We start from the raw sequence: 27,821 nt of genomic DNA on the forward strand, positions 1-27,821 counted from the left end.
AAGAGAATAAACAATCGAGCCAACGTCAAACTATCAAGAGCAATTATCTTGGAACAGCCCCCTACTAATCAATAATTCCTGTAGGACCGTTAGATTCGATAGAGGGGGGGGGGGGGTGAATATCGATTCGAAAAACAAGAGTATAAGCGCAGCGGAAAAGTAAATGAACACAGTTGTTTTTTACTTCGTTCGGAGCCTGTGACGACTCCTACTCGAAGGCCCGTGGTCCTTGACCACTTTCGTTGGGCAATCACTATCAATTCGAATATTACAGAGTTAAGTACAAGAATTGACAGATAAAGAAAATACCGACAATAGAATTAAAACAAAACCAGCACTGAGTCGGAGAGCTTTTCGTAGCGTCGCAAGAGCATAGAGCAGCAGATCTTGGATTCTTAGTTGATATTAAGCTCCACCCTTGCCCCTTCTTTTATATGAAGCTCAGGGCGCCCCGGATCCCTTCCAGGCGCCCTGGTGGGACGTGGCAGGTCCAACCAGTGAGCTCCACGTGGCGACGCGCAATCGGGATAAAACTTGCCTCCCGGGCGCCCGGATCCCTTCCAGGCGCCCGGACCTCCGGGCGCCCGGATCCCCTCCGGGCGCCCGGACCCCTCTTCTCCAGAAAGTCCTTCTCCTGCAAGAAAAGGTTAGTCCGAGGCAAATGTACCCTGCAGCAAAGATTGTTAGCACAGTTTTATAGATAAGCAAAGTATGACTTAGATTCCGTCTTTCCGAGACCGGAATCTAGTCACGATCTCGACTTAGATATCCGAAATGAATCTAAGCCGGATCGACGCCTAATGTTCCCTTCCCGGGAACGCGTCCTCGCAGTCACTCCCCTCCAGTGACTTACCTCACTTACTTGCCAGACGTCCGGCCAGCCCTTCGACCCGTCTGGACTTCCGCCAGCTATCCGGTCAGCCCGTCGACCTGGCTGGACTTCTCGCCAGCGTCCGGTCAGCCCGCTTGGACTTCTTACCAGCTATCCGGTCACCGTCGACCTAGCTGGACTTCTCGCCAGCGTCCGTCGACCCGCTTGGACTTCTCGCCAGCTATCCGACCCGCTTGGACTTCGTGCCGACATCCGGTCAGCCCGTCGAGCCGGACTTTTCCTGCACACTTGATCAAAGTGTCAGACAACAACACAACTAACTTAACCTATTTGTCATTCATCAAAACCTGGGTTAGACCGTTAGTGCTACCCGCACCAACAATCTCCCCCTTTTTGATAGAATGACAACCTGGTTAAGTTAGTGAAAACATATGCAAGAAACAACATGCATTTATGTGGTTTTAAAGTTTGTTAGTTTGTATTTTCAAATTGGTTTAGCTAACTTAACCACCTAACCCTCCTCCCCCTTTGGCATTCATCAAAAAATGAACAAAGGTAAATAATCATAGTGTTGAGTTACTGCAAAAAGTAATCAGATTTTGCAATATACTTTGATTTAATTTTTAACACCAAAAAAATAGCCAAATTGACTTGGGGGAGTTTAAAGTTTTGAAAACTTGTTTAAAGCATTAGCTTTTAGCTTTTAGAAAAATAGCTAAGTTTAGATAAACAAAATCTCAAACACAAGTGTATAAGTTCTAAATTTCAAGATCAAATTTTAAATTTTCAAAACAAGTTTCAATTTTGAAATGCTTTTCAAATAAGTTTTCAAAAATTCCAAGACTGAGTTTGAAAAATTTATTTTTCAAAACTGATTGAAAAATACTAGAAAAGTTCAGTTTTCTAGAATACTAGAAAAGTACTAGTTTCAAAATCATGGTTTAAAATACTAGAAAAGTTCAGTTTTCAAGGACTAAGTAAAAAGGATAAAAAATTTGTGATTTAAAATAAACAATTGTGAGTTGATTTGAGAAATTTTTCGCAATTTTAAACAGGTTGATTTTGAAAATTGATTTTTAAACTTTGATTTTCAAATTTAAGTTTAAAATTCGATTTGAAAAACTGAATTAGTTTTATTTCTCCCCCTGAACATGACATAAAATTTTGAAAATATTTGCTAAATATATTCAAAAAAAATTGAGGTACAATTTTCTAGAGAGATTTTAAAGAGAAGATTAAAAAAATAACGCTTAAGGAGATAATTAAAAAATAAATCTCCCCCTGAATTTGATATTGATATTCCTTTAATTTATTAATCCTCCTTATTTATTAATTTTTCTAGGGGATTTAAAAGAAATTGAACCTCCCCCTGAATTGGTTACTCCCCTTAATTTAATATCTCCCCTTTAATACTAAGGTTTGGTTGTGTTAAATTTCAAAGCCCTAACACATTTGTCTAATTTAGTAATCTCTGTATCCTTGGTATAACTATTTATTTGAATTTGATTAATCAATTATTAATTAATTTTAGATTCAGGTGCTTAACTTTAGTTTAAGGTTAAATAAGATAAGATTTTATTAATTCAATAACAGTTAAACATTATCAATAATTTATTGATTAGTTTTTACTTGATTTAATAATTTAATACTTAGTGAAATAATTTAAATTTCATATTACTTGATTGAGCTGGTCAATGAAAGTGTTAGTTATAATTATTATTATTATTAAAAAAATTTTTAAAGGGATTTCTAAAACAACATTTAAAAGGAATTTAAAATGATTTTTATAATATGTTTTATGTCAATTAACATATGTTTGATTCAGTTTTGATTTTAGATTTAAATTAATATTAGTGGTTAATTTAAGTTTAAGTTTAATTTCAAGTTTAAGTTAAAAATTTTAATTTTAATTGTAATTTCAATATTAAGTTTTAATTTAAGATTTAATTTTTAGTTAAGTCAAATTAAAAATTAATTTTAAGGTTAAAATGATGTTTAAGATTAAAAATGAGTTTAAAGTCAAAATAATAATTTTTAAAGTGAAAATAATCTATAGAATTAATTTATTATTACTATTTTTAAGTTAACAAAATTTCATTCAAAATGATACAAAATTTTTAGATAGTTTTAAAATGATTTTTAAAATATTTTTTAAATGATTTTTAAAAGTTTTTTTTAAATAATTTTTGAAATAATTTTTAAGTTAAAATAATTTTTAAGTTAAAACAATTTTTAAGTTAAAATAATTTTTAAAATAACAATAATTTTTAAAATGTTTTAAAATAATTTTTTAAAAGAATTTTTTTAAGTTTTTAAAATGATTTTTAAAAGTGTTTTTAAAATGATTTTAAAAAGAGTTTTTAAAATAATTTTTAAAAGAAATTTTTTTTTTAAAGTTTTTTTTTTAAATGATTTTTAAAATGTTTTAAAAGAATTTTTAAAAGTTTTTAAAATGATTTTTAAAAGAGTTTTTAAAGAATTTTTTTTAAAAAGCTTTTAAAAATTTTAAAATAGTTTTTAAAGAATTTTAAAAAATAGTTTTTAAAGAATTTTTAAATTTTTTTTTTTTAAGGAATTTTTAAAAAATAGTTTTTAAAGAATTTTTCAAATAATTTTTAAAGAATTTTAAAAATAGTTTTTTAAAGAATTTTTCAAATAATTTTTAAAATAGTTTTTAAAAATTTTAAAATAGTTTTTAAAGAATTTTAAAAAATAGTTTTTAAAGAATTTTTAAAAATAGTTTTTTTTTAAGGAATTTTTAAAAAATAGTTTTTAAAGAATTTTTCAAATAATTTTTAAAGATTTTTAAAAATAGTTTTTTAAAGAATTTTTCAAATAATTTTTAAAATAGTTTTTAAAAATTTTAAAATAGTTTTTAAAGAATTTTAAAAAATAGTTTTTAAAGAATTTTTAAGATAGTTTTTAAAGAATTTAAAATAAATTTTTTTTTTTTAAGGAATTTTTTTTTTTTAAAATAGTTTTTTTTAAATAATTAAGTTAAAATAAGTTTTAGGTTAAAATAAATTGTTAATTTAAAATAATTTTTAGGTTAAAATAAATTTTTAAATAATAAATTTTTAAGTTAAAAAAAATTAAGTTTTAAAATAAATTTTTAAGTTAAAAAAAATTAATTTTTAAAATAGATTTTTTTTTAAAAAAATTATTTTTAATTTAATTTAATTTTAATTAATTTTAATTTAATTTTAAATTCGAAATTTAATTTGAATTTGAAATTCAAAATTTAATTTTAATTTGAAATTCAAAATTTAATTTTAATTAATTTTAATTTAATTTGAATTTCGAAATTTAATTTGAATTTGAAATTCGAAATTTAATTTTAATTAATTTTAATTTAATTTGAAATTCGAAATTTAATTTGAATTTGAAATTCAAAATTTAATTTTAATTTGAAATTCAAAATTTAATTTTAATTAATTTTAATTTAATTTGAATTTGAAATTCAAAATTTAATTTTAATTAATTTTAATTTAATTTGAAATTCAAAATTTAATTTTAATTAATTTTAATTTCGTTTGGAAATTAATTAATTTAATCTTTATTCATCTCACCCGATCTAGATTATCAATCAGGGAATCTTATAATTTTGTGAGATGAATTAGATTTAATTACAGAGTTTGGTTTAACTTGTGTTAGATTCAGGTTTAGCTTTGGTCTCAACAAATAGGCATTCTTCGGATAAACTTCTAAGCTTGGTGAGTCACTTGGACGTCATTAGAAGTAACCAACCTTTCGAGGTTTTCCGAATAATCCTATCCACGGAGCTTAGTATTAAACCTTGGTCTAACTAGTTAGGATCCATTTAAAGGTAGCTTCGGTCGGTTCCACTTAGCCAAATGCACCAGATTGAAGCCATATCTTTCTAGACATGCGATGCTCAAGCTTCCCCAACGTACTATCATCAAAAAACTTCACCAGTACCATGATTCAAGTTAAACTTGAACCCTCTTTAACTAGTCCTAATTACCCTGTCGGGTAGGTTAGTTTTGGAGGTGCCAGCTATTCTGGAGCCTCCCCCTGAATTATTGGCCATTAATTTAGTTTTTAGTTCTGGGTTTATTATAGTTAAGTTTTGGTTAAAATTTATAATTTAAATTTAAGTTTTTAATTTTGAATTAATTAAATTAGTCAAATTATCTTTCTTTAAGAGAGTGTATTTAATATTTGAATTTTCTTTCAATTTCACTTTTATTAGGTTAATTGAATTATCTTTCTTTAATAGCTTATTTTTAAAGTTTAAGTTTTTATTCATTTTTAACTTTGAATTAATTAAATTATTTGAATTATGTTTCCTTAAATGTTTATCTTTTAACCTTTTATTAATTGTTAATTTTGAATTTTTCGGATTATCTTTATTTAATATGTTATTTTTAACATTTAATTTTAATTTTGTTAAATTTAGTTTTGATTTTATCAAGGTGTTTGATTTTATTCTTATATTTTCTTTATTTTTTAAGTTGATATAATTAGTGGAATTTATTAGATTATTCTTATCATTAAAACTTAATTTCTTATTAATTAAATTATCTTGGGTTTGGATAGGATTTTCTAGATTAATATTGTCTAGATTATTAAATAATTTATTAATTTTATCTAGATCAATATTCACCTTGTCCTCTCTATCATTTGAGTTTTCATATTTGTTTAGGTTCAAGTTTGAATTTTTTAAATTAATTGGATTTGTTTTATCAGATAATATCTTAGGGGTATTTTTGTAATTATTGTCAACTACATTGTTTTCACATATATTTTCAGAAATAACCAGATCCATGCTTATATTTTCTAAACTACTATTAGCAGGGGTATTTTGGTAAATATCACTAACCTTGAGCGCAGCCCCTAATTCAGTAGGCTTTTCGATTGGATCTAACCCGAGTTCAGATTCGATTTTTACTTGATCCTCAAGCTCCATCGGCTCCTCGTGAAGTTTGATCAATTTGGTCCAAAGCTCATGTGCATCTTTGTACTTTTTTACTCTGCATAAAACATTGTTAGGTAAAACATTACAAATGATTTTACTTACATTTGTATTTAGTTTTGAGTTCTGAGAAGGTTTTCTCAATATCAGCCAATAATCAAAGTTTACGCTTCCTAAGAAGCATTCCATTAATCGCTTCCAATAGTTGAAATCTTGATCGTATGGTGATGGTTCGTGGGGGTTCCGTCCTTCTTGAAGAGTCATTATTCTTGCACACAGAGAAACAGAAAAAAATCCCAAGACTTGGTCTTGGATTAGCAGTGCTGAAAAAATAATATTTCACTATTTTCGAAAAAAAATAATAAAATATTAATAAAATATTAATAAAAAATATTATTCCAAAATTTTGAAAATGTAATATTTTATCAATACTAAGCAACGGTGAAAAGATGATGATGTGTTTTTCAAAACCAGTTTTGGAGGGAAAAAAACGAAAGGCGTAAGGTTTTATTTTAAATGAACACAGTTGTTTTTTACTACTTGTAGGACCGTTAGATTCGATAGAGGGGGGGTGAATATCGATTCGAAAAACAAGAGTATAAGCGCAGCGGAAAAGTAAATGAACACAGTTGTTTTTTACTTCGTTCGGAGCCTGTGACGACTCCTACTCGAAGGCCCGTGGTCCTTGACCACTTTCGTTGGGCAATCACTATCAATTCGAATATTACAGAGTTAAGTACAAGAATTGACAGATAAAGAAAATACCGACAATAGAATTAAAACAAAACCAGCACTGAGTCGGAGAGCTTTTCGTAGCGTCGCAAGAGCATAGAGCAGCAGATCTTGGATTCTTAGTTGATATTAAGCTCCACCCTTGCCCCTTCTTTTATATGAAGCTCAGGGCGCCCCGGATCCCTTCCAGGCACCCTGGTGGGACGTGGCAGGTCCAACCAGTGAGCTCCACGTGGCGACGCGCAATCGGGATAAAACTTGCCTCCCGGGCGCCCGGATCCCTTCCAGGCGCCCGGATCCCCTCCGGGCGCCCGGACCCCTCTTCTCCAGAAAGTCCTTCTCCTGTAAGAAAAGGTTAGTCCGAGGCAAATGTACCCTGCAGCAAAGATTGTTAGCACAGTTTTATAGATAAGCAAAGTATGACTTAGATTCCGTCTTTCCGAGACCGGAATCTAGTCACGATCTCGACTTAGATATCCGAAATAGATCTAAGCCGGATCGACGCCTAATGTTCCCTTCCCGGGAGCGTCCCCTTGTCACTCCCCTCCGATGACTTACCTTACTTACCGCCAGACGTCCGGTCAGCCCTTCGACCGTCTGGACTTCTCGCCAATCCGGTCGGCCCGTCGACCTAGGTGGACTTCTCAAGCGTCCGGTCACCCGTCGACCCGCTCTTCTTACCGACTATCCGGTCAGCCCGTCGACCTAGCTGGACTTCTCGCCAAGCGTCCGGTCAGCCCGTCGACCCGCTTGGACTTCTCGCCAGCTATCCGGTCAGCCCGTCGACCTAGCTGGACTTCGTGCCAGACATCCGGTCAGCCCGTCGACTTGTCTGGACTTTTCCTGCACACTTGATCAAAGTGTCAGACAACAACACAACTAACTTAACCTATTTGTCATTCATCAAAACCTGGGTTAGACCGTTAGTGCTACCCGCACCAACAATTCCCACACAGGATCTCAATATCTAGTTTATGTTTAATTTAATGCAAGATTGAAGAATCACAAAAATGAGAAGGAATGAGATTCCTTAGAATATAAAGATGTCGCTAGAGCTAGAGAATGGATGAATGAAGATGTAGAAGACGAAGTAGTTCCTAGATCAAGCTTCACAGGCAATATAGTTGAAGAATCCCGAGATCTAATGAGCTTTCTCAAGCAACGAGAAATTTTAGGCTAGTTGATCCCTCTACAAGTGAAAACTTTAAATAAGAGATTAATTCTAGGGAAGAAAGTGAGGAGGGTGATGAGGAGAAATTGAATGAGTATTTTTTTTATAGGTTTTCTACTATAGAGAGGGCTTGACTATTTTTTTTTACTTATCAATAGTCACTTATAAACTTACTTTATTGTAAAATTTAGTGTATGACACTACTTACTAGTTATTTTTTCATATTTAATATTTTGGTATGAATCTGTTATATGTTTTTCGACAATGTGGATTTATTATTAAAAAAATTAAGTTTTATTATAATTTTTAGTTATTAGTTGCAATCTGAGATAAGATATATTTTTGATATTATTATGTGTTTAGTGATTTTTAGTATGCGTACTTGTAATATGATATATAATTAAGAATTTGTGATATTAAATTTGAGTGACTAAATAATAATAACAACCAAGTATTTATCCCACTAAGTGTGGTCAGTTATATGGATCTTATCGTTGACCTCAATCCCGTATCTATATTTAAATGATTAATCTTTACTAACTAAACCTTCTTTGGATGATTTATCTTTACTAACTAAACCTTCTTAAAAAGTTATTTCCTCCATTGCTCGCTTCACGTTGTCCATGTTCAATGGTTGTTGATGATGAATTGTATTTTCCTTATCGAGAAAGTCTGAAAGAGTAGATCTATTAAGTTGAGTACCAAATGATGGCTTAATTTGATGTTTTCGAGTTCATATATATTGTTATAGTAAAAATTTATTAACTAAGATGCCTTTATGCCCTTAGTTTTGTCACTTTTCTAAATCCCCAAATCAAATTCATCTACTCAGCCCGGGGAGATTATAACGTACGGAAGGGCTGACCCGTAGGGAGCATCTGGGCATAGAAGGATATCACAACAGCGGACTGAGCGCCACCGAGGAGTCCGAAGAGGAGCACATACAGAGAAAAGGCATCTCCATTGACGAAGAAATGTAAACTTGTGTCGCGACCATGAAAGGATGCTCGCTTGTTTGATTTTGCAAGTATGGTTTAGCTAGCGGTGTGTAATCTGTACATTGCATCAGGTTCAAAACTACCATCAGAAAAACAAAGTACAAATAACATTTGACTGTTACGTTAATTAAACAAATGATGACAATTGGAACAGCAAGAGCAAATGATGTGATCAAATAGCAGGCTGAAAAGCATGAACATCACAAACGGATGAGTGACTAAATAACAATAACAACCAAGTATTTATCCCACTAAGTATGATCGGTTATATGGATCCTGTCGTTGACCTCGATCCCGTATCTATATTTAAATGATTTATCTTTACAAACTAAACCTTCTTTGGTTGAGTAAATATATTTTAGTAATATTTCATGTTATCTCTCTCTCTCTCTCTCTCTCCCTCCCTCAAACTAGCAGTTCAATAACATTCAAACAATTCGATACAGCAGGGTTCATCGCTATGTATGTTACACTTGCAAGTAGAGATGTGGTATATGTCTCGAGTCATTTTCCCTTCCACGAATCAACCCAGTTTTCTTAGCTCCCACTGATGTTGAGGCGAAGAGGGATGACGAGGACGAACCACCAACGCAGCTGCTGGACGACGGGAGGATCGCTGCTCGACACCACCTCCTAATGCCACGCCCTGAATTCATCTTCACACCCACATTTTGCTCATCTTTGGTCGGAAGTAATGCGTTGAATAATGCCACGCGATGCATTTTTGCCGGGGACTTGTTTTTGGTTTGAGCTATGATATTCATCTAAAAAATTCTTAAGGATAGACACATAAAGATGGGACCCACCATTTCACTTTTTGTGAGTCCCATCATTTATGTGTCTATCCTTAAGAATTTTCTAGATGAATTTTCTAGATGAATATCATAGCACTAAACCAAAAGAGAAATGATATTCATCTAGAAAATTCATCTAGAAAATTCTTAAGGATAGACACATAAAGAATTCATGTTTGAAACTTCTACGCAAAGGGATAGTATCTTAACTGATAGTTTTAAGGAATTTAGTGCTACTTACAGCAATCATCAAAGAAGCTTTACGGTCTCCTATCCCGTTGAAATATCTTCCAACTGAACAATCAGATAAGCATAATGCCTGGAGAAGAAAGGAGGTGGCAGAGGAGAAATTTAGAGGTGAAGAGAATTCAAGTGTGATGAAAAATCAGAGTTAGTTCCTAACAGAAAATAGACAATCCTGATTCCTGAGATACAACTCACAAAAATATAATATAGAGTTGATATACACATATCTGCCGCTAATATTTTCTTTGAATATATACTTGGTGAAAACTAGTCTTAGCCACAAGGTAACTTGATGTAGATATCAGAAATTTGGAATATTCATACAAGTCAAAAGTTTGGAACAAATAAGCTACGACATTAAATAAAAAAAAAATATATACAAATAAGCTACGACATTAAATAAAAAAAGAAAATTACACTGAAGCATATGGGGATGTAGCTCAAATGGTAGAGCGCTCGCTTTGCATGCGAGAGGCACGGGGTTCGATCCCCCGCATCTCCATTAATTTTTGTTCTTTTTTCCACGAAATTCTGGTTATGGTTCTGTTACTCCCCTGCATCTTGGATCCCACATCTAGGAGATTTGGAAGGTTAAGTTTCAAGAACGTACAAAAACTCAGAACCAGACCAATTAATTATGTGGAGTAACAGAAGGCTATATCAAGATCAGCTCTAAGTTTTTATTTTTTATATTAATTATGGACGAACCCATGCCACACATTCAAGACACAGTACCATGGTGCATATTATTTATAGATGATATTATTTTGGTAGATGAAACACATAAATAGTAAATGCTAAACTAGAATCTTGATGGAAAATATGAGAAGAGAAAGATTTATCTCCATTAATTTTTGTTCTTTTTTCCACAAAATTATGGTTTTGGTTCTGATTCTGGTTCTGTTACTCCCCTGCATCTTTGATCCCACATCTAGGAGATTTGGAAGGTTAAGTTTCAAGAACGTACAAAAACTCAAAACCAGACCAATTAATTATGTGGAGTAACAGAAGGCTATATCAAGATCAGCTCTAAGTATTTATTTTTTATATTAATTATGGACAAACTCATGGCACACATTCAAGACACAGTACCATGGTGCATATTATTTATAGATGATATTATTTTGGTAGATGAAACACATAAATGAGTAAATGCTAAACTAGAATCTTGATGGAAAATATGAGAAGAGAAAGATTTTAGGCTTAGTAGAATAAAAACAGAATATATAAATGGATTGACAGAGATGTCTTACATAGAATACAAGTAGGATGGTTGAAATGGAGGAGAGCATCGAGTATTTTATATAACTGTAAAGTACTTCTAAAAGTTAAAGGAAAGTTGTACGGAACCATAATTAGATTTGTTATATTGTATGGAGTTAAATGTTGGTTATAACTCGAACACATATAGGAGATAGAGCTAAAAGGATCCATATAGCCGACCCTACCTAGTGGAATAAGGCTTGGTTGTTATTGTTATAATAATATATAGCAATCATACTATAAAAAAACACAAAATAGCATATTGACTCATGTGACAAAAGCTTAGCTAAATATGAGGGGGTGAATCCTCTGGACCACCTGCCCTAGTCCGCTCCTGGACCAGGACAGGCCGATAGGTGAGAGGTAATAGCCCCCACCTGTTAAACAGGTAGGCGTCATTGCCTCCCACCAATGCAAATGTTGGATCAGGGGTTGGTACAACATTTAACAGGTAGGGGTCATTGCCTCCCACCAATGTAAATGATGGATCAGGGATTGGTCCAGTATGTATAGTTTAGAGGGTTTTTCATAAATATGAAGGTAATGAGATGGTGCGCTAGCTCCGATGGGTGGTTGATCAATGAATAATGAACTTCTCGAGATCTGAATGAACTCCTCAACTATTCTGCACACAATCAGACGAGCCAACAAAACGTTAGTGACCTAAAACTAGGGTGGGAATCCCTTACTAGGCACTTCGATGCTCAGGTCAGTCTCCTCTCTTGAAAAGTGGAAGACGAATAGTAGCAAAAGTGCTAGAAAGTAGGACTTCATATGCAAATATTTGCGTACCTTACCAGCGGAGAAGATTCCCCTTTTTATACCATCTCACATAACCTCCACAATTGTGAGGTGATCCCCAGTTTGTTAGAGTTTGTTAGGTGATAGAAGAAAGTACAATTTGGGTGTTTTATGATAGATCCGAGGAATCTTTTTTCTACCCATAGATATACCTCTTTTGTCGTTTATGCTCCGCACTATTTCTGAAATTGTTGAAGGAGAATGCTGTTATAACTGACTCATTAATTGGAAACCAATTAATTTTCACAGGAGATTTCAAAGGAATATTCCCCGACAGTTATGATAGGCTGTCAAAATGTTGTCTGCTGTTTGCTTGTTGAATACATCTCAGTTGCTCCACCAGGCTGACCACACTACTTATTATTGTATTAATCTGCTCAACCATACAGTAAATACTGCAAAAACTTGTTCAAAAACTAAAATAATACCTTTATTATATCATAATTTCACTTGAGGAGTCATATAATAAAGCATGTATATTAGGACTATATTTTAGGGGTACTATACCTTCAGATAATTTAAACTCGTCCAACCTTTAACAGGCCAGGCATATACAGGGAGTCGTTTGTTCAATTTATCCTCATCTGAATGATAGTGTATGTAAAAAGAGTTTTATGAGACAAAATATTATTAAGTCCACCCCGGCTTTGCCCGGCCAAGTGTTCACAAAGAACCTTATGTCTGTTCAGCCTTTACCCTGTCGAATGCGTATCGAGGACTATATATATAAGGTTAAGTATCTCTGGGTCCGTCCGGGTTTTGCCCGGCCGAGTGTTCACAGAAAACCTTATGTCCGTTCAGCCTTTACCCTGCCGAATGCTTATTGAGTACTCTATAGAAGGTTAAGTATCTCTGAATCCGTCCGAGCTTTACCCGGTCGGGTGTTTGCAGAGAACCTTATGTTCGTTCAGCTTTTACCAGATCGAACGTGTAATGATAACTCTCTAGAAGGTTAAGTATTTCTAGGTTCGTCCGGGTTTTGCCCAGTCGGGTGTTCGCATAGAACCTTATGTTCGTTCAACCTTTACCAGGCCAAACGCATATTGAGAACTCTATAGAAGCTTAACTATCTCTGGGTCCGTCCGAGCTTTGCCCATGGGGTGTTCACAGAGAACTTTATATTCGTTCAGCCTTTACCCGGCCGAAAACGTATCGAGAGCTCTAATGGTGCGCTAGATCTTCCTGCGTTAAGGTGGCGATATTGATTTTTCCAACCTCCTCCATCGCAAAGCTTCAGACTCAGGAGAAGATTCCCACAGATGGCACCAAAATTGATCATGTCTGAATGTTATGTGATGGTGCGCTAGCTCCAATGGGCAGTTGATCAACGAATAATGAACTTCTCTAGATCTGAATGAACTCCTCAATGATCCTACGCACAATCAAAGGAGCCAACAAAACATTAGTGACCTAAGACTGGGGTAGAAATCCTTGGCTAGACCCTCCGACACTCAAGTCAGTCTCCTCTCTTGAAAAGTGGAAGAAGAACAGTAGCGAAAGTGCCAGAAAGTAGGACTTCGGATGTAAATAGTTGCGTACCTTGTCAACGGAGAGGATTTCCCTTTTTATACCACCTCACATAACATCCACGATCGTGAGGTGGTCCCCGATTTGTTAGAGTTTGTTAGGTGATGGAAGAAAGTATAACCTGGGTATTTCATGATAGTTCCGAGGAATCTTTTTTCTACTCACAAATGTATCTCTTTTGTCATTTATGCTCCGTACCATTACTGAAGATGTTGAAGGAGAATGTTGTTATAACTGACTCATTAATAGGAAACCAATTAGTTTTCATAGGAGATCTTGAGGAAATATTCCCCAATAATTATGATCGGCTATCAAAATGTTATCTCCTGTTTGTTTGCTGAATGCATCTCAACCGCTCCACCAGGCCAGTCACACTACTTATTATTGTATTAATATGCTCAACCATACATTAAATACTGCAAGAACTTGTTCAAATAAAACTAATATAATATCCTTATTATATCATAAGTTCACTTAAGGAGTCATATAGTAAAGCATGTATGTTAGGACTATATTTTAAGGGTACTATACCTTCAGGTAATTTAAACTCGTCCGACCATTAATAGGTCGGGCATATACAGGGAGCCATATGTTAAATCTATCCTCATCCGAACGATAGTGTATGTATAAAGAGTTTAATGAGATGAAATATTATTAAGTCCGCCTGGCTTTACCCGAACGGATGTTCACAAAGAACCTTATGTCTGTTCAGTCTTTACCAGGCCGAACACGTATCGAGAACTATATATATATATATATATATATATATATATATATATATATATATATATATATATATATATAAGGTTAAGTATCCTGGGCTGGCTGGGTGTTCACTTAGAATATATATATATATATATATATATATATATAAAAGGTTAAGTATCCTGGGCTGGCTGGGTGTTCACTGAGAATATATATATATATATATGTCTAGGTTCGCCTGGGCCTTGCCGGGCCGGGTGTTTGCAGATAACCTTATGTTCGTCAGCCTTTACCCAGTCGAACGCTTATTGATCAGAACTCTATAGAAGGTTTAGTATCTCTGGGTCCGACTGGGTGTTCACAGAGAACTTTATATCCGTTCAGCCTTTACCCGGCCGAACACATATCGAGAGCTCTATATATAAGGTTAAATATCTCTGGGACCGCCCGGGTCTTTCCGGGCCCGGTGTCCACAGAGATCCTTATGTTCGATAGGCCTTTGCCGGGCCGATTGTATGTTAAGAGTTTTATAGGGTTAATTACCTTTAGTCTCGCCTAGGCTTTACCCAATCGAGTGCCCATGGAATGCCTTATGTTCGATCGACCTTCGCCCGGTCGATTGCATGTTAAGAGCTTTATATAAGGCTTAAATACATAGAGCCTGAATAACCTTTCGTCCGGCCGAATTATTCTAAGTTCGACCGACCATTAACTGACTAGAGCCCTATTTCTTATTATCCTCATAGGGCCTTAGAGTTCTTATATTCTGCCAAGTTTACAACCGATCGGCCCTATACGAGCATTCTACTTCGGAGCTACACGGACGAGATCTAAGGACTCTGAGGCTAAGCGATCAACAAAACCAAATAATGAATACCACTCTATCTCCACTTTGTCTACCACCTCATCTTGATTTGACTTCCATATCAATTCTTGAACCCACTCGTCATAACCCGTATTAGTAAATAAAAGCTGTAAATGGTATAATAGCACAAGATTATATTGGCAAGCTACTAACCATATAGTAATAGGAAAAGTTGTAGATACAGGATAAACATGTAAGAAGATACAAATAAGGTAGATCATTAAATTAATAAAGAATTTTACATTGATGTATATGGGGATGTAGCTCAAATGGTAGAGTGCTCGCTTTGCATGCGAGAGGCACGAGGTTCGATCCCCCGCATCTCCATTAATTTTTGTTCTTTTTCCCATGAAATTCTTCAACATCTAGGAGAATTCAAAGGTTAAGTTTCAAAAACAACAATAATGTTTGTTCAGCCTTTACAAATGCATATCGAGAACTATATATATATATATATATGGTTAAGTATCTCTGAGTTCGACTGGATGTTTGTAGAGAACTTTATGTTCGTTCAGCTTTTACCCGATCGAACGCTTATTGAGAACTCTATAGAAGGTTAATTATCTCTGGGTCCGTCTGGACTTTATCCGACCAAGTGTTAACAGAGAACTTTATATTCGTTCAGCCTTTACCCGGTCGAACACGTATCCAGAGCTCTATATATATGGTTAAATATCTCTGGGTCTGCCCAGGCCTTTCCCGGCCCGGTGTCCACAGAGATCCTTATGTTCGATCGGTCTTTGCCCGAGCAATTGTATGTTAAGAGTTTTATAGTGTTAATTATCTTTAGTCCCGCCTAGGCTTTACCCAGTCAAGCGCCCATGGAAAGCCTTATGTTCGATCGACCTTCGCCCGGTCGATTGCATGTTAAGAGCTTTATATAAGGCTTAAATACATAGAGTCTGAATAACCTTTCGTTCAGCCAAATTCTTCTAAGTCTCACTGACCATTAACTAACCAGAGCCCTATTTCTTATTTTCCTCATAGGGTCTTAGAGTTCTTATATTCTACCAAGCTTATAATTGGTTGGCCCTATACGAGTATTCTACTTCGGAGCTACACGGACGAGATCTAAGGACTCTGAGGCTAAGCGATTAACAGAACCAAATAATGAATACCACTCTATCTCCATTTTGACCACCACCTCATCTTGATTTGACTTCCATATCATTTCCTGAACACACTTGCCATAACCTGTATCACTAAACAAAAGCTGTAAATGGTATAATAGCACAAGATTATTTTGGCAAGCTACTAATCATGTAGTATAGGAAAAGTTGTAGATATAGGATAAACATGTAAGAAGATACAAATAAGGTAGATCATTAAATCAATAAAGAATTTTACACTAATGCATATGGCAAGCTACTAACCATATAGTAATAGCAAAAGTTGTAGATACAGGATAAACATGTAAAAGATACAAATAAGGTAAATCATTAAATTAATAAAGAATTTTACATTGAGATATATATATGGGGATGTAGCTCAAATGGTAGAGCGCTCGCTTTATATTGTACGAAATTGAATGTTGACTATAACTCAACACATAAGCAGTTTATTTAAGCATTGCTAACTTGTAGGAAGTTGAATATTGACTATAACTCGAACACAAAAGCTTAGCTAAATATGAAGTGCCTTTTCAACTAATTCCACAGAACTATGATAAATAAAGTGCCTTTTCAAATACATAATGTAACATGGCTGTATATGGTACCTCATCAGTTGAATCAAAGCAGTTTTTCACAGAGCGCAAGAAAATTAGGATAATAAAACAAGTTTAAAAAGGCTTATATAAAGAAGTAGAAAAAAAATAGAGAATAGAGCTCCTGGAAATTTCCAGTTTTCTATAACTGCAACAGATGTGGTGAAATCATGTTGTATCAGGTATTCTTAACCAATTAATTCCTGATTTATTTTACTCATATTATAAGAATACAAGCAATAAAAAGTTAGTAATGAAATCATTGGTTGAAAAATAATTTATTATTACATTAATTTTGAAGTTTGTAAGTATGAAAGAAGTATAGAAATTAAATCAGTTTAAATTAGTTCATTGGCTCCATTGGTATGGGCTTGATCCTTAAAGGAACTTGATAAACTGATTCAAATCAACAGTGGTTGATTGAATTTTGATATGCTTAAATTAAGGATGATGAGTCAATCACTGATGTTTAATTGGTAGAAGTCTCGACCTGCTTCTTGGTCTTGGCCTTCTTTTGAGTCCCTAAGTTAATATAGAGGAGGTAAATCACGGATGATTAATAGCCATTAGTACATGTGGCAAAGGTATGAGAGAAGACATGCTCTGATAAGCTGAATTTCGACCCAAGACTTCATATGGTAACACTCCATGTTTTAACCACTGCACCGTCCCGAGGGACCACTATAGGTACGCAATGAGTTTGAGTTAGAATGTTAAGGTGTGGGTACCCATGTGTGTTCAGAGGTATTCAAGTAGTATAGAATTTCAATGTCTTTAAGTAAATAATAATAATAATAATCAATAACCTCTCGTAGATTGTGTTATAGTTCTGTATTACACTTTATTATGCCCTGGGCGATCGTACAATGGAAGATAGTCCAATTATCATTCAGATAGTTACGATTCGATTTTTAGCTATAGCACATTTGCAAATGGGATTTGTAATCAAGAGATATTGAGTTTCTGGATCGTCCGCCATGAACACTTTCCGATTTATCATAATAATCAATAGAAATATTCTATGGGACCGGACCGATCATCCCAGTTTCAAGACCTAATTAATCATTTTTTTTATATATCTTATGTTTCGTTACTCGATCAAGTAGCAACACTTTATCTTTCATTCTTTCGCATTATAGTAAAGTTACCCCCAACGTAAATCCAAAATCATGAAGATGGCTTCCTATCACTAGTAGATCCAAGCTAATCGTACATTGAATTCTTCCATGTTTGGATATTTCTAGTTCTCATAGAATCATTTTTATATTATTCTGCGTTTTTCTACAATAAAACAAATTTATAATTTAATCCCCCTCAATTTAGAAAGAAATTAATTTCTCTCTCTCTCTCATTCTCCCAATTTGGGAAGAAATTGATCATTATTTCCTTCTCTCTGACTGAAGGGAAATTAACTATTCTTCCTCTCCCAATTTGAAAGCCTTATCATCACCAATTCACCATCTCTTAGATTTGGAAGTTTTGTCCAATTTAGAAATCTTCTCTCCATTTGAAAATCAATTTTCTCCTTCCCAACCTGGAGGATCGTTAATTTTAGAAAGGGTCAGCAACCGTTGTCTATGTTTTGCTGTAGGTGACTGATATCTCTCCTCTCTGTATCTTCCACGCATAGGATGATTTAGTCCTAAAGTAAATCAGATGTAGAATATCGAGAGCAATATCAAGGAGAGCTATCAGACGGGTCAACCCGTGATGGGACGGATGGGCCCGAGGCGGGCCAGCTATTTGGCGGGGCAGGGTGAGCCGACCCGTCATCTTAGCAAGATGGAAAATCCCCAACCCAATTCAATCTAAGGCGGGTTGTTGGTTAAGCAAACGAACCCACGAGCCCATCAATTTTTTTAAAAAAAATTCATATCTTCAATATTTTACTCCATAAAGGTTTCATTATTCAAATATATCCAGAAACATATATTTTAAATGTAAATGGATACAAACGAGTACTCATGTTTGATGAAAAGTACTATTTTTATTTTAAAATTATAAAGAAAAAAGATAATAAATTGTCATAAAACTTAATTTACATGTATTTCCCAACCTGCGGGCCAACACAAGTTCGTCGCGGGCTTAGGAAGGTTGGCCTACTTTGGGCTTGGGTTGATAAAATTCTAACCCAATTCGCTTAAATTGTTTGGCGGGGCAAGCCAACCTGCTGGCCCAACCCAAATTGACGGGTCTAATACCAAGTACAAGACTCGGGTCAATAGTCATCATCGTCAGGTACTTTTTGAGGTGAAAGATTTTGTCTGAGTTGTATTAACTCACGATCGTTTCCCTTAGAGTATAATAAGCTGAAGGATAAGATACTAGGTTGCGTCTTTCTAGCTATTTGAAGATTTTTGATATCTTTAATGTGAAACACTTGACTCTTTATTCTGTGAATATTGATGATATTACTATAACATAGAAGTACTAAATCTTCAATGTGCCATAACTTTTGACTCGGGACTCAAAATCAAGTTTTGTCTATCCTCACGCGTAGCTCTCTTAGAGTCTTTATTTGTTACTGGGTAGAATTAGTAATCATCGAGTTTCAGGTGCAATAATGTTGTTTAGTACCTTTTAAGAGCTATTGGACATTTTTTTTACTATTTTTAGTAATTTCTATTTTTATGATATTTAGGGTATTTTTAGTATGTCGAGTATTTATGGGTTAGGGTTTACCCATATAAGCATCTCGTTTAGCTATTTGAAGGATTATCTATATATTTAATAAAATTTTCGTTTTTGGTAAAACCTATAGAACGGTGTGCCTCTCTTTGTTTTCGATGATTTCTCTTATTGTCTTCTCCTCAAATTCTCCTTCTCATCAGCTCGTAGGATAATCATCATCCTATCTAACATCAATTATAGTAAAACATGTTGTTGACCAACACTTGTGCATATATTGTAATAACTATAAGGCTTAAATACTTTTAACCTCCCTGTATTTTTAATTAAGTAGCATTTTGCCCCCCTATGTTTAAAAAATAACATTTAACCCCCTTAATCAAAGCCAAACATTAAAAAATTTATAAAAAGACAATTATACCCTTATATTTTTATAATATATATTTTTAATAATTTTGAAAAGAAGTCAGCTTTGACTAGCAATTAAGTAGCAGGGACTAATGAAAATCCTTGAGTATGTTTCTTATTCACATTTATTTAGCAATTTGGTTATCTAGTTTTTTGGATCTATGAGCATCATATTATATCTGTTCACAGTTTATACACTTTAATTTTTGTAGCTTCAAGCACATATGTCTGCACGTGATGAATACTTCTTGTCCACTCAACAATCATCAAGTGGAATGCACTTTGTCAGGGATGCTGGTCCAGAAAGTGGAGAAAATATGTGATCTATTGTTTCTTTGAGTTATTTTACATGCAAGTTTCATAATTTTGAACAGTAGTATGTGTGCTTATGGATTATACTTTTGTGAAGGTTATACCTTCTAGATGTTAGATTCAATACATTGACTTTTGGTTTGTCTTTTCGTATCAAGGTAAATATTTGAAGCGGTTTGCCTTCTTTTGTGAGGTACAACTAACATAATATGGGTAAAATAGTACTAAAGTTCCTATTATGAACTTTTTCTATTTAGATGCATTTGTTTCAGTTTTTGTTCTTTTACAAATTTTCTCACATCGGGTCAATTTAATGTGTTAATTTTCTTGTTTACCTCGTCAAAGCTCTTTTATAAATTTTCTCACATCCGGTCAATTTAATATGTTATTTTTTTTTACCAAGGGCATAATCATCAATTTAATATGTTTTTTCTCTTAAAATTATCATATCACAAAAGAGAAGGGCACAATTGTCTATTATTTTTTTTTTTAACATTTGACTTTTAAAAAAGGGTGTTAAATGTCATTTTTTTAAATAAGGGGGGTTAAATGCTACTTGAGAGAGAATAAAGGGGGGTTTAAGGTATTTAAGCCTAACTATAATTCATAATTGCTATAATATAATATTGACTAGTATTAATCAAGTTGAACAAGATCTCATTTGTCGAGCTGGCTTTAGGCATAGGTCATTAAATCTTATACATAGGAACCCAATTTTTATTAGGGTCATTATTTTTAATATATTGAATATATTTTTATGTATATTTTTTAAGAGTTGATATTCACATATCTATAGCTAATATTAAATATAGGTTTGATATTCACATATCTACAGCTGATATTTTCTTTGAATACTCGGTGAAAATTTCGAAGATTCATACAAGTCAAAAGTTTGGAACAAAAAAGTTTTGTCATACAACAATCAAGAGTCATGCTACTGGAGATTCTGAAAACTGATATCTAGAAAAGAGTAGTCACTGGTGATGGAGATGCAACATCATTATGCTAATAATTCTTTTAAAATTTAAAGCTGTCATTCTGAGCATCTTGCATAGTTGCATACCGATATGAATGTTCAGGATTAACTCAAGTTATGCATCAACTTGAAAGGTAAACAAAAGCTGTAAATGGTATAATAGGGCAAGATTATATTGGCAAGCTACTAACCATATAGTAATAGGAAAAGTTGTAGATACAGGATAAACATTTAAGAAGATACAAATAAGCTACGACATTAAATAAAAAAAGAAAATTAGAACAATGTATATGGGGATGTAGCTCAAATGGTAGAGCGCTCGCTTTGCATGCGAGAGGCACGGGGTTCGATCCCCTGCATCTCCATTAATTTTTGTCCTTTTTTCCACGAAATTCTTCAACATCTAGAAGTTTCGAAGATTAAGTTTCAAGGATAATGACATAAGTCATGATTCCCAAAAATTTGAAATTACCTACACCATTCTATTCTTATCCTACCACTCAACTCTATTGTTAATCTTTTTAATCATTTTTAATTATGTTACCACACAGCAGTAACATTGTTGTCGTGTGACCTTGTCATCATGAGTTTAAGTCCCGAAATAGTTTCTTGCGTAAAATAGATCCAATGTGGTCCGACCCTTTCCCAAAATCCCATATTGATGAGAGTTTTGTGCACTAAGCTACCCTTTTTATAGATCATTAAATTAATAAAGAATTTTATATTAATGTATATGGGGATGTAGCTCAAATGGTAGAGCGCTCGCTTTGCATGCGAGAGGCACGGGGTTCGATCCCCCGCATCTCCATTAATTTTTGTTCTTTTTTTCACGAAATTCTTCAACATCTAGGAGATTTCAAAGGTTAAGTTTCAAGAACAACAATAATGACATAAGTCATGATTCCCAAGAATTTGAAATTAGCTACACCAGTCTCATCCTACCACTCAACTCTATTGTTAATCTTTTAAATCATTTTTAATTATGTTATCACACAGCAGTAACGTTATTGTCGTGTGACCTTATGACCACGAGTTTAAGTCCCGAAAATAGTCTCTTGCGTAAAATAGATCCAATGTGGTCCGATCATTTCCCAAAATCTCATATTGACGAGAGCTTTGTGTTGGGGTTGCAATGTTGCAAACATAGTCCCATATTGGAAACACATGGGAAAGATCATGGGTTTATAAGAGAAAAGATATCTTCATTGGTTTGAGGCCTTTTGGGGAGAGCCCAAGAGCAAAACCATGAGGGCTTAGGCCCAAAGTGGACAATATTATGCTATTGTGGAGATATCTAAATTCTTTTCGATCCTACAATTGGTATCAGAGCCCGGATTGCCAGAAGGTTTAACCGCCGACTGTGCACAAGAGCTATGGTCTGATTGAACCATGTGAGTACAATATTGACCTCGAACAAAAAAAGTGGGGGCTCCTATGTTCGGATCAAGAGGACCAGACACCAGGCAGGAAGTCCTAGTAGGTCGGGTGGACCGAGGGGCAGGAAGTCCTAGTTGCGGCTAGGCAAGGAAGTCCTAGTAGGTCGGGTAGACCGAGGGGCAGGAAGTCCTAGTAGGTCGGGTAGATCGAGGGGCAGGAAGTCCTAGTAGGTCGGGTAGACCGAGGGGCAGGAAGACTTGGTGGGTCGAGGATCGGACGTGGGAAGCCCATGGTCCTTTGTTTGAGGGGGGGATTGTTGGGGTTGCAATGTTGCAAACATAGTCCCATATTGGAAACACATGGGAAAGATCATGGGTTTATAAGAGAAAAGATATCTCCATTGGTTTGAGGCCTTTTGGGGAGAGCCCAAGAGCAAAACCATGAGGGCTTAGGCCCAAAGTGGACAATATCATGCTATTGTGGAGATATCTAAATTCTTTTCGATCCTACATTTTGTGCACTAAGCTACCCTTTTTATAGATCATTAAATTAATAAAGAATTTTACATTAATGTATATGGGGATGTAGCTCAAATGGTAGAGCGCTCGCTTTGCATGCGAGAGGCACGGGGTTCGATCCCCCGCATCTCCATTAATTTTTGTCCATTTTCCATTAACTTCTTCAACATCTAGGAGATTTCAAAGGTTTCAAGAATCGGGAATTATCACCTCTAATTCCTATCTTTTTACATTAATTATGGAGACATATATAGTACATGGCACACATTCAAGACATAGTACCTACATGTTATTTGCAAATGATATTATTTTGATAGATGAAACACGTGAATGAGTAAATACTAAACTAAAATTTTGGTGGAAAACATTGGATGGGAAAGGAAAACAAAATATATGAAATTTAAGTTTAGCAATATTGGACGTAATGAAACAATTGTTAAAATAGGAGATGACGAGTTACCCAGAACTGAGAGTTTTAAATATTTAGGATCATTTTTATAAAGCGATAGAGGGATTGAGAGAAATATCCTACATAAAATACAAATAGGATGGTTGAAATGAAGGAGAGAATCGGGTGTTTTATGTGACATAGAGTACCTCTAAAACTTAAAGGAAAGCTCTACAAAACCACAGTTAAACTTGCTATATTGTACAGAGCTGAATGTTGGCTATGACTCGAGCACATGAGAAAAAAAGGCAAGTTGCAGAGATAAGAATGTTAATGTGAATATGTGGACATATAAGGATAGACAGAATAAGAATTGAGAGTATTAGAGAGAAAGTCGAATTACATTTATTGAGGGAAAACTCTGAGCGACATGTTTAAATGGTACGGGCGTGTACTTAAATGAACAATAAATGCTCTAGGCGATGTGAAACTATAACAAATACATATATCAAACGAGTAAAACAAAAAAAAACTTAGTTAGTAACAATAAAATAAAATAAAATTTATTTAAATATAGATGATGATATAGTAGGAACTAGAGTTCAATGACATAAAAGGATCTATATAATCCACATAATCTAGTAGGATAAGACTTGGTTGTTGTTATAGTAATAATATATGGCAACCATCCTATAAAAAAATATAAAATAGCATATTGACTCAACGAACTAATGTGACAAAAGCTTAGCTAAATACGAAGCGCACCCTCGACAAATAGAGTATGAACCCAACAAGGTCATAAACAATGGATATACATCATACACCATATGTGACCAGCTTTATGCTCTAGAAACTATGATTCTATGCTTATCACTGATGGTAAAAAGACCAAAAACAAAACGAGCATTTGATTTCTTTTCTTTACCAGTATATCAAGACCACCTAGTACCAAGAAAGTATATCATAAATTATTAATGCACCAAAAGCATAACCTGAGTATATGAATATTTTTGCATTGGTGTTATCGGCTATAGCTACCTTGTGTATTTCCCTCTGCTATTACCTTTCAAAGTTGCATGATATATCACATCTCAACAATGAATTGGTACAGAAAAATGCAATCAGAGGTCAATGCTTGTAAGCATGGTGATAGCTCCTCTCGTCCTCTTGAATCCTTCAACCCCATCTCAAACTGTCCTTGTCCTATAAAAAATACCTGCAAAGGCAAAAAGTAGATTCCTTATCAAGAAAACTAACTTTACTTGGCTATGAAAGCCTAGACACGGAAGTAGAGGACTCAGTCACTTGTTATTTTCATAATCAAGACATAGATACTTATTATCAGGACTATATCATGCATATTTATGCACCTTATTGAAAACACAACAAACTTTAGACACAGTAATTTCTAGACTCGAAAAATTAGAAATCATAGGAAAAAACTCTACCAAATATTATGAACGAGACAAAATCTACTACAAACTAAACATCATCAATACAAGTGCCTAATTCTTCTATGAGGCAAAGAAAATGATTTCTAAATAAGGACTTCATTATGAAAAAATGCATGCATGTCTAAATGATTGCATGATTTATTGGGGGGAAATGAAAAGGAACAAACTTGCAAAGTGTGTGACCCTTCTTCAAATGAAAAAACTTACAAAAACAACCCAAGAGGTCACATACCGATGGAAAAAAAACATCTTTTGGTGAAAACTCTGGCCAAGGTGTTTTGGTATTTTTCATTAAAACCAAGATTGCAGTGACTATACATGTCATCTAAGATGTCTTAAAGTATACAATGGCATTTTAAGTGACGAGTTGAGGATGGGAATCTAAGACATCCAGCTGATTCATCAGCATGGAAGGCATTTGATAAATGGCATCATGAATTTACATCTGATCCTAGAAATGTACGTTTAGGGCTTGCTACAGATGGGCTTAATCCATTTAAAAATCAAAGTACTTTGTATAGTACTTGGCCTATTGTTCTGATGTTGTACAATTTGCCGCCTTGGGAATCCATAAAATCTCATTCTATAATTCTATCCACCTTAATTCCTGGTCCAAAAGCAGCAAGAAATGACATTGATGTCTACTTATGTCCCTTATTGACTGAATTGAAAGACTTGTGGGAAAATGGAATTGCACCTTATGATGCAATTAGTGACTTTGGGCCATTAGTGACTTTCCTGGTTTACGATGTTTGTCTCAATGGAACACATATGCCAAGAACGCATGTCCAACATGTGCTGATAAGACAGATGCACTATACTTAAAGCATGGCAAGAAATGGTCATATAGAGGACATCATCAGTTCTTAACCTCAGAAGCAGAAATGTGAACAATGACAAGTTATGGAAAACCAGAGTGACGTGAATTAGATTTGAAGCCATTTGTCTAGAACTGGAGTTCTACAAATAACCCAAAATAGAAATATGGTTTATGGTAAGAGTAATGCATCAAAACTATCTGCACGAGTAAAAACAGGGTCGATCGAACAAATGTTGAGAAAAAGAAACATATTTTTTAGTTTGTAGTATTGGGAATTTAATTTGATCAGACATAATCTGGATCCTATACACATTGAGAAAAATGCTTATAATAATATTCTTAGGACACTTTTGGATGATTCCAACAAGAGCAAAGATATTGCAGACGCACGTAGAGAGTTGAAAATTTTAGACATTATGAACCAATTATGGCTACAAAGTCAAGAAGATGGTACCGAATATTTGCCGGCCGCATGTTATTGTATGAGCAAAGCTAAAAATAAATTATTTTGTTCAATCTTGAAAGATATTCGTGTCCATAATGGTATGTCATCTGTCACTTCAAAGTGTGTGGATGTTAGACGTAGTAAGATTATGGGTCTAAAAAGTCATGATTGTCATGTCATAATGGAACAATTTCTTCCAATTGCTCTTCGTCATGTGTTGTCTAGAAAGGTAATTGCACCACTTATTATTCTGTGTGAATATTTTAAGACAGTGTGTGAAAGTCCTTATGAGAAGATGAATTACAAAAGGCTAAAGAAGGGGTTGTGGTGGCATTGTGTCAGCTAGAAAGAATTTTTCCACCATCTTCTTGTTGGATCACGTCGGCTGGCTAGAAGAGAGGTTGAATGACCCTGCAAAAGTAAAAGAAAACTACCCTTCTCGAACTCTCAGAATAACACTTGCATAAAATAAATTAAACAAAAAATAACCAAAAGAAGAGGCACCGAGATTTTGACTTGGTTACAACCGGGGAGGTTGTTAATCCAAGGAATGTGTCACACTAGTATCTCCTTCAGGTGGAGAAGCCTCTTATAGCAATGACGCATAGAAAAATAGAAGCTAAACTCTAAAGAAAGCGTACAAGTGATGGAAAGGCTAATTGCTTGAGTTGATTTAAAGCTTCTGGACCAAGGCTGTATTTATAGCCTTGGTCGGGACGCTTGGAAGGGGTCCAGGCCCCTGGGAGAGGATAAAATTTTATCCCCTTCGCAACAGATCACGTTTGACCGTGATCCGGTCAAAACTTTATTCCGGGCGCCCGGAATGGTTTTGGGCGCCCGGACCACTAAAGTCAACAATGTTGACTTTTAGTCCGGGCCCTCTACTCCGGTGCTGCTCACCTCGGTCCGGGTCTTCCGCTCCGGCTCCGCTCGCTTGGGTGACTTCAGCCAACCAAAATAAGGCTCACCCGAACCCAATTTCGGCCTTCTCGAGCAACCTTCCGCTCCGGCTTCTCATCCCTCGAAAACGCCGCGGGCCACTTTCTCATCCGCCCACATACTCTTCCGCAGCACCTTATACCTCAGACGCACCGAGTCCGTCGTCTCTCTCCCGTGTCGTCGTACTTGCTAGCTGCGTCTTTTGCTCGACTCTCTGTGCTCCTAAGTTCCTGCACTTTTAGATATAAGGTTAAAACACCACAGGACCTAACTTACTTGTTGATTACATCAAAACAACATTGGGGTTCCAACACTTTTTTTTATAGTTATGGTGCACTTAGTGGTACATTTAGCATATAAGGCAAGAGTAGCTGGGCCTGTAGACTATTGGTGAATATATCCAACAGAAAGATATTTAGGGAAGCTTAAAATTTATGTCAAAAATAAAGTTCGACCAGAAGCCAACATTGCAGAAGCATATTTGGCGGATGAATGTGTTGTATTTTGTTCTCGTTATTTGGAGGGTACGAACTCGCTATGCAATCATGGAACACGACATAAAGAGGCACCAAGTGTTGAGTTTCCTTCATTACCAATGTTTCCACATGTGAGGCGACCTACGAAAGGGTGTCAAATAGTTACATTGGACCATAAAACTCTGAATATAATCAAGCTCGTAGATATATCCTTTCTAATTGTGCAACACTACAACCATATCATGAGTAAGTATTATTTTCAAATTTTTAATTCCATTTTATTGTTTCTTTAATAATGAAATTTACTAATTATTAATGTTATCACTGAACAGAGAACTAAAAATTGAATTGAAGAGAAGACTTCAGCATAGTCGTTGTCCAAATAATTATGAGCTGGATGATATGGTTCCAATGCAATTTGCAGAATGGTTTTCCATACGGATATGTTTCAGATTGTAAATTATTATTAAATGACATGATAATAGATAAATAGATATGTTATATT

The 27,821-nt window shown here is 34.7% G+C and overlaps 5 non-coding genes across 5 annotated transcripts; all 5 read left to right on the forward strand.

Annotated features, from left to right (window-relative positions):
* The first annotated feature begins 10,138 nt into the window (after positions 1–10,138).
* On the forward strand, positions 10,139–10,211 carry TRNAA-UGC. The gene has a single exon. It is a non-coding gene; the product is annotated as a tRNA-Ala (tRNA).
* Positions 10,212–15,124: 4,913 nt separating this feature from the next.
* On the forward strand, positions 15,125–15,197 carry TRNAA-UGC. Its single transcript has one exon. It is a non-coding gene; the product is annotated as a tRNA-Ala (tRNA).
* Positions 15,198–21,191: 5,994 nt separating this feature from the next.
* TRNAA-UGC lies at positions 21,192–21,264 on the forward strand. The gene has a single exon. It is a non-coding gene; the product is annotated as a tRNA-Ala (tRNA).
* Positions 21,265–21,634: 370 nt separating this feature from the next.
* TRNAA-UGC lies at positions 21,635–21,707 on the forward strand. Its single transcript has one exon. It is a non-coding gene; the product is annotated as a tRNA-Ala (tRNA).
* A 1,147-nt stretch (positions 21,708–22,854) lies between these two features.
* Positions 22,855–22,927, forward strand: TRNAA-UGC. Its single transcript has one exon. It is a non-coding gene; the product is annotated as a tRNA-Ala (tRNA).
* The last annotated feature ends 4,894 nt before the right edge of the window (positions 22,928–27,821 follow it).

This window comes from Zingiber officinale, chromosome 5B, assembly GCF_018446385.1.
Source record: "Zingiber officinale cultivar Zhangliang chromosome 5B, Zo_v1.1, whole genome shotgun sequence".
Lineage (NCBI taxonomy): Eukaryota > Viridiplantae > Streptophyta > Magnoliopsida > Zingiberales > Zingiberaceae > Zingiber > Zingiber officinale.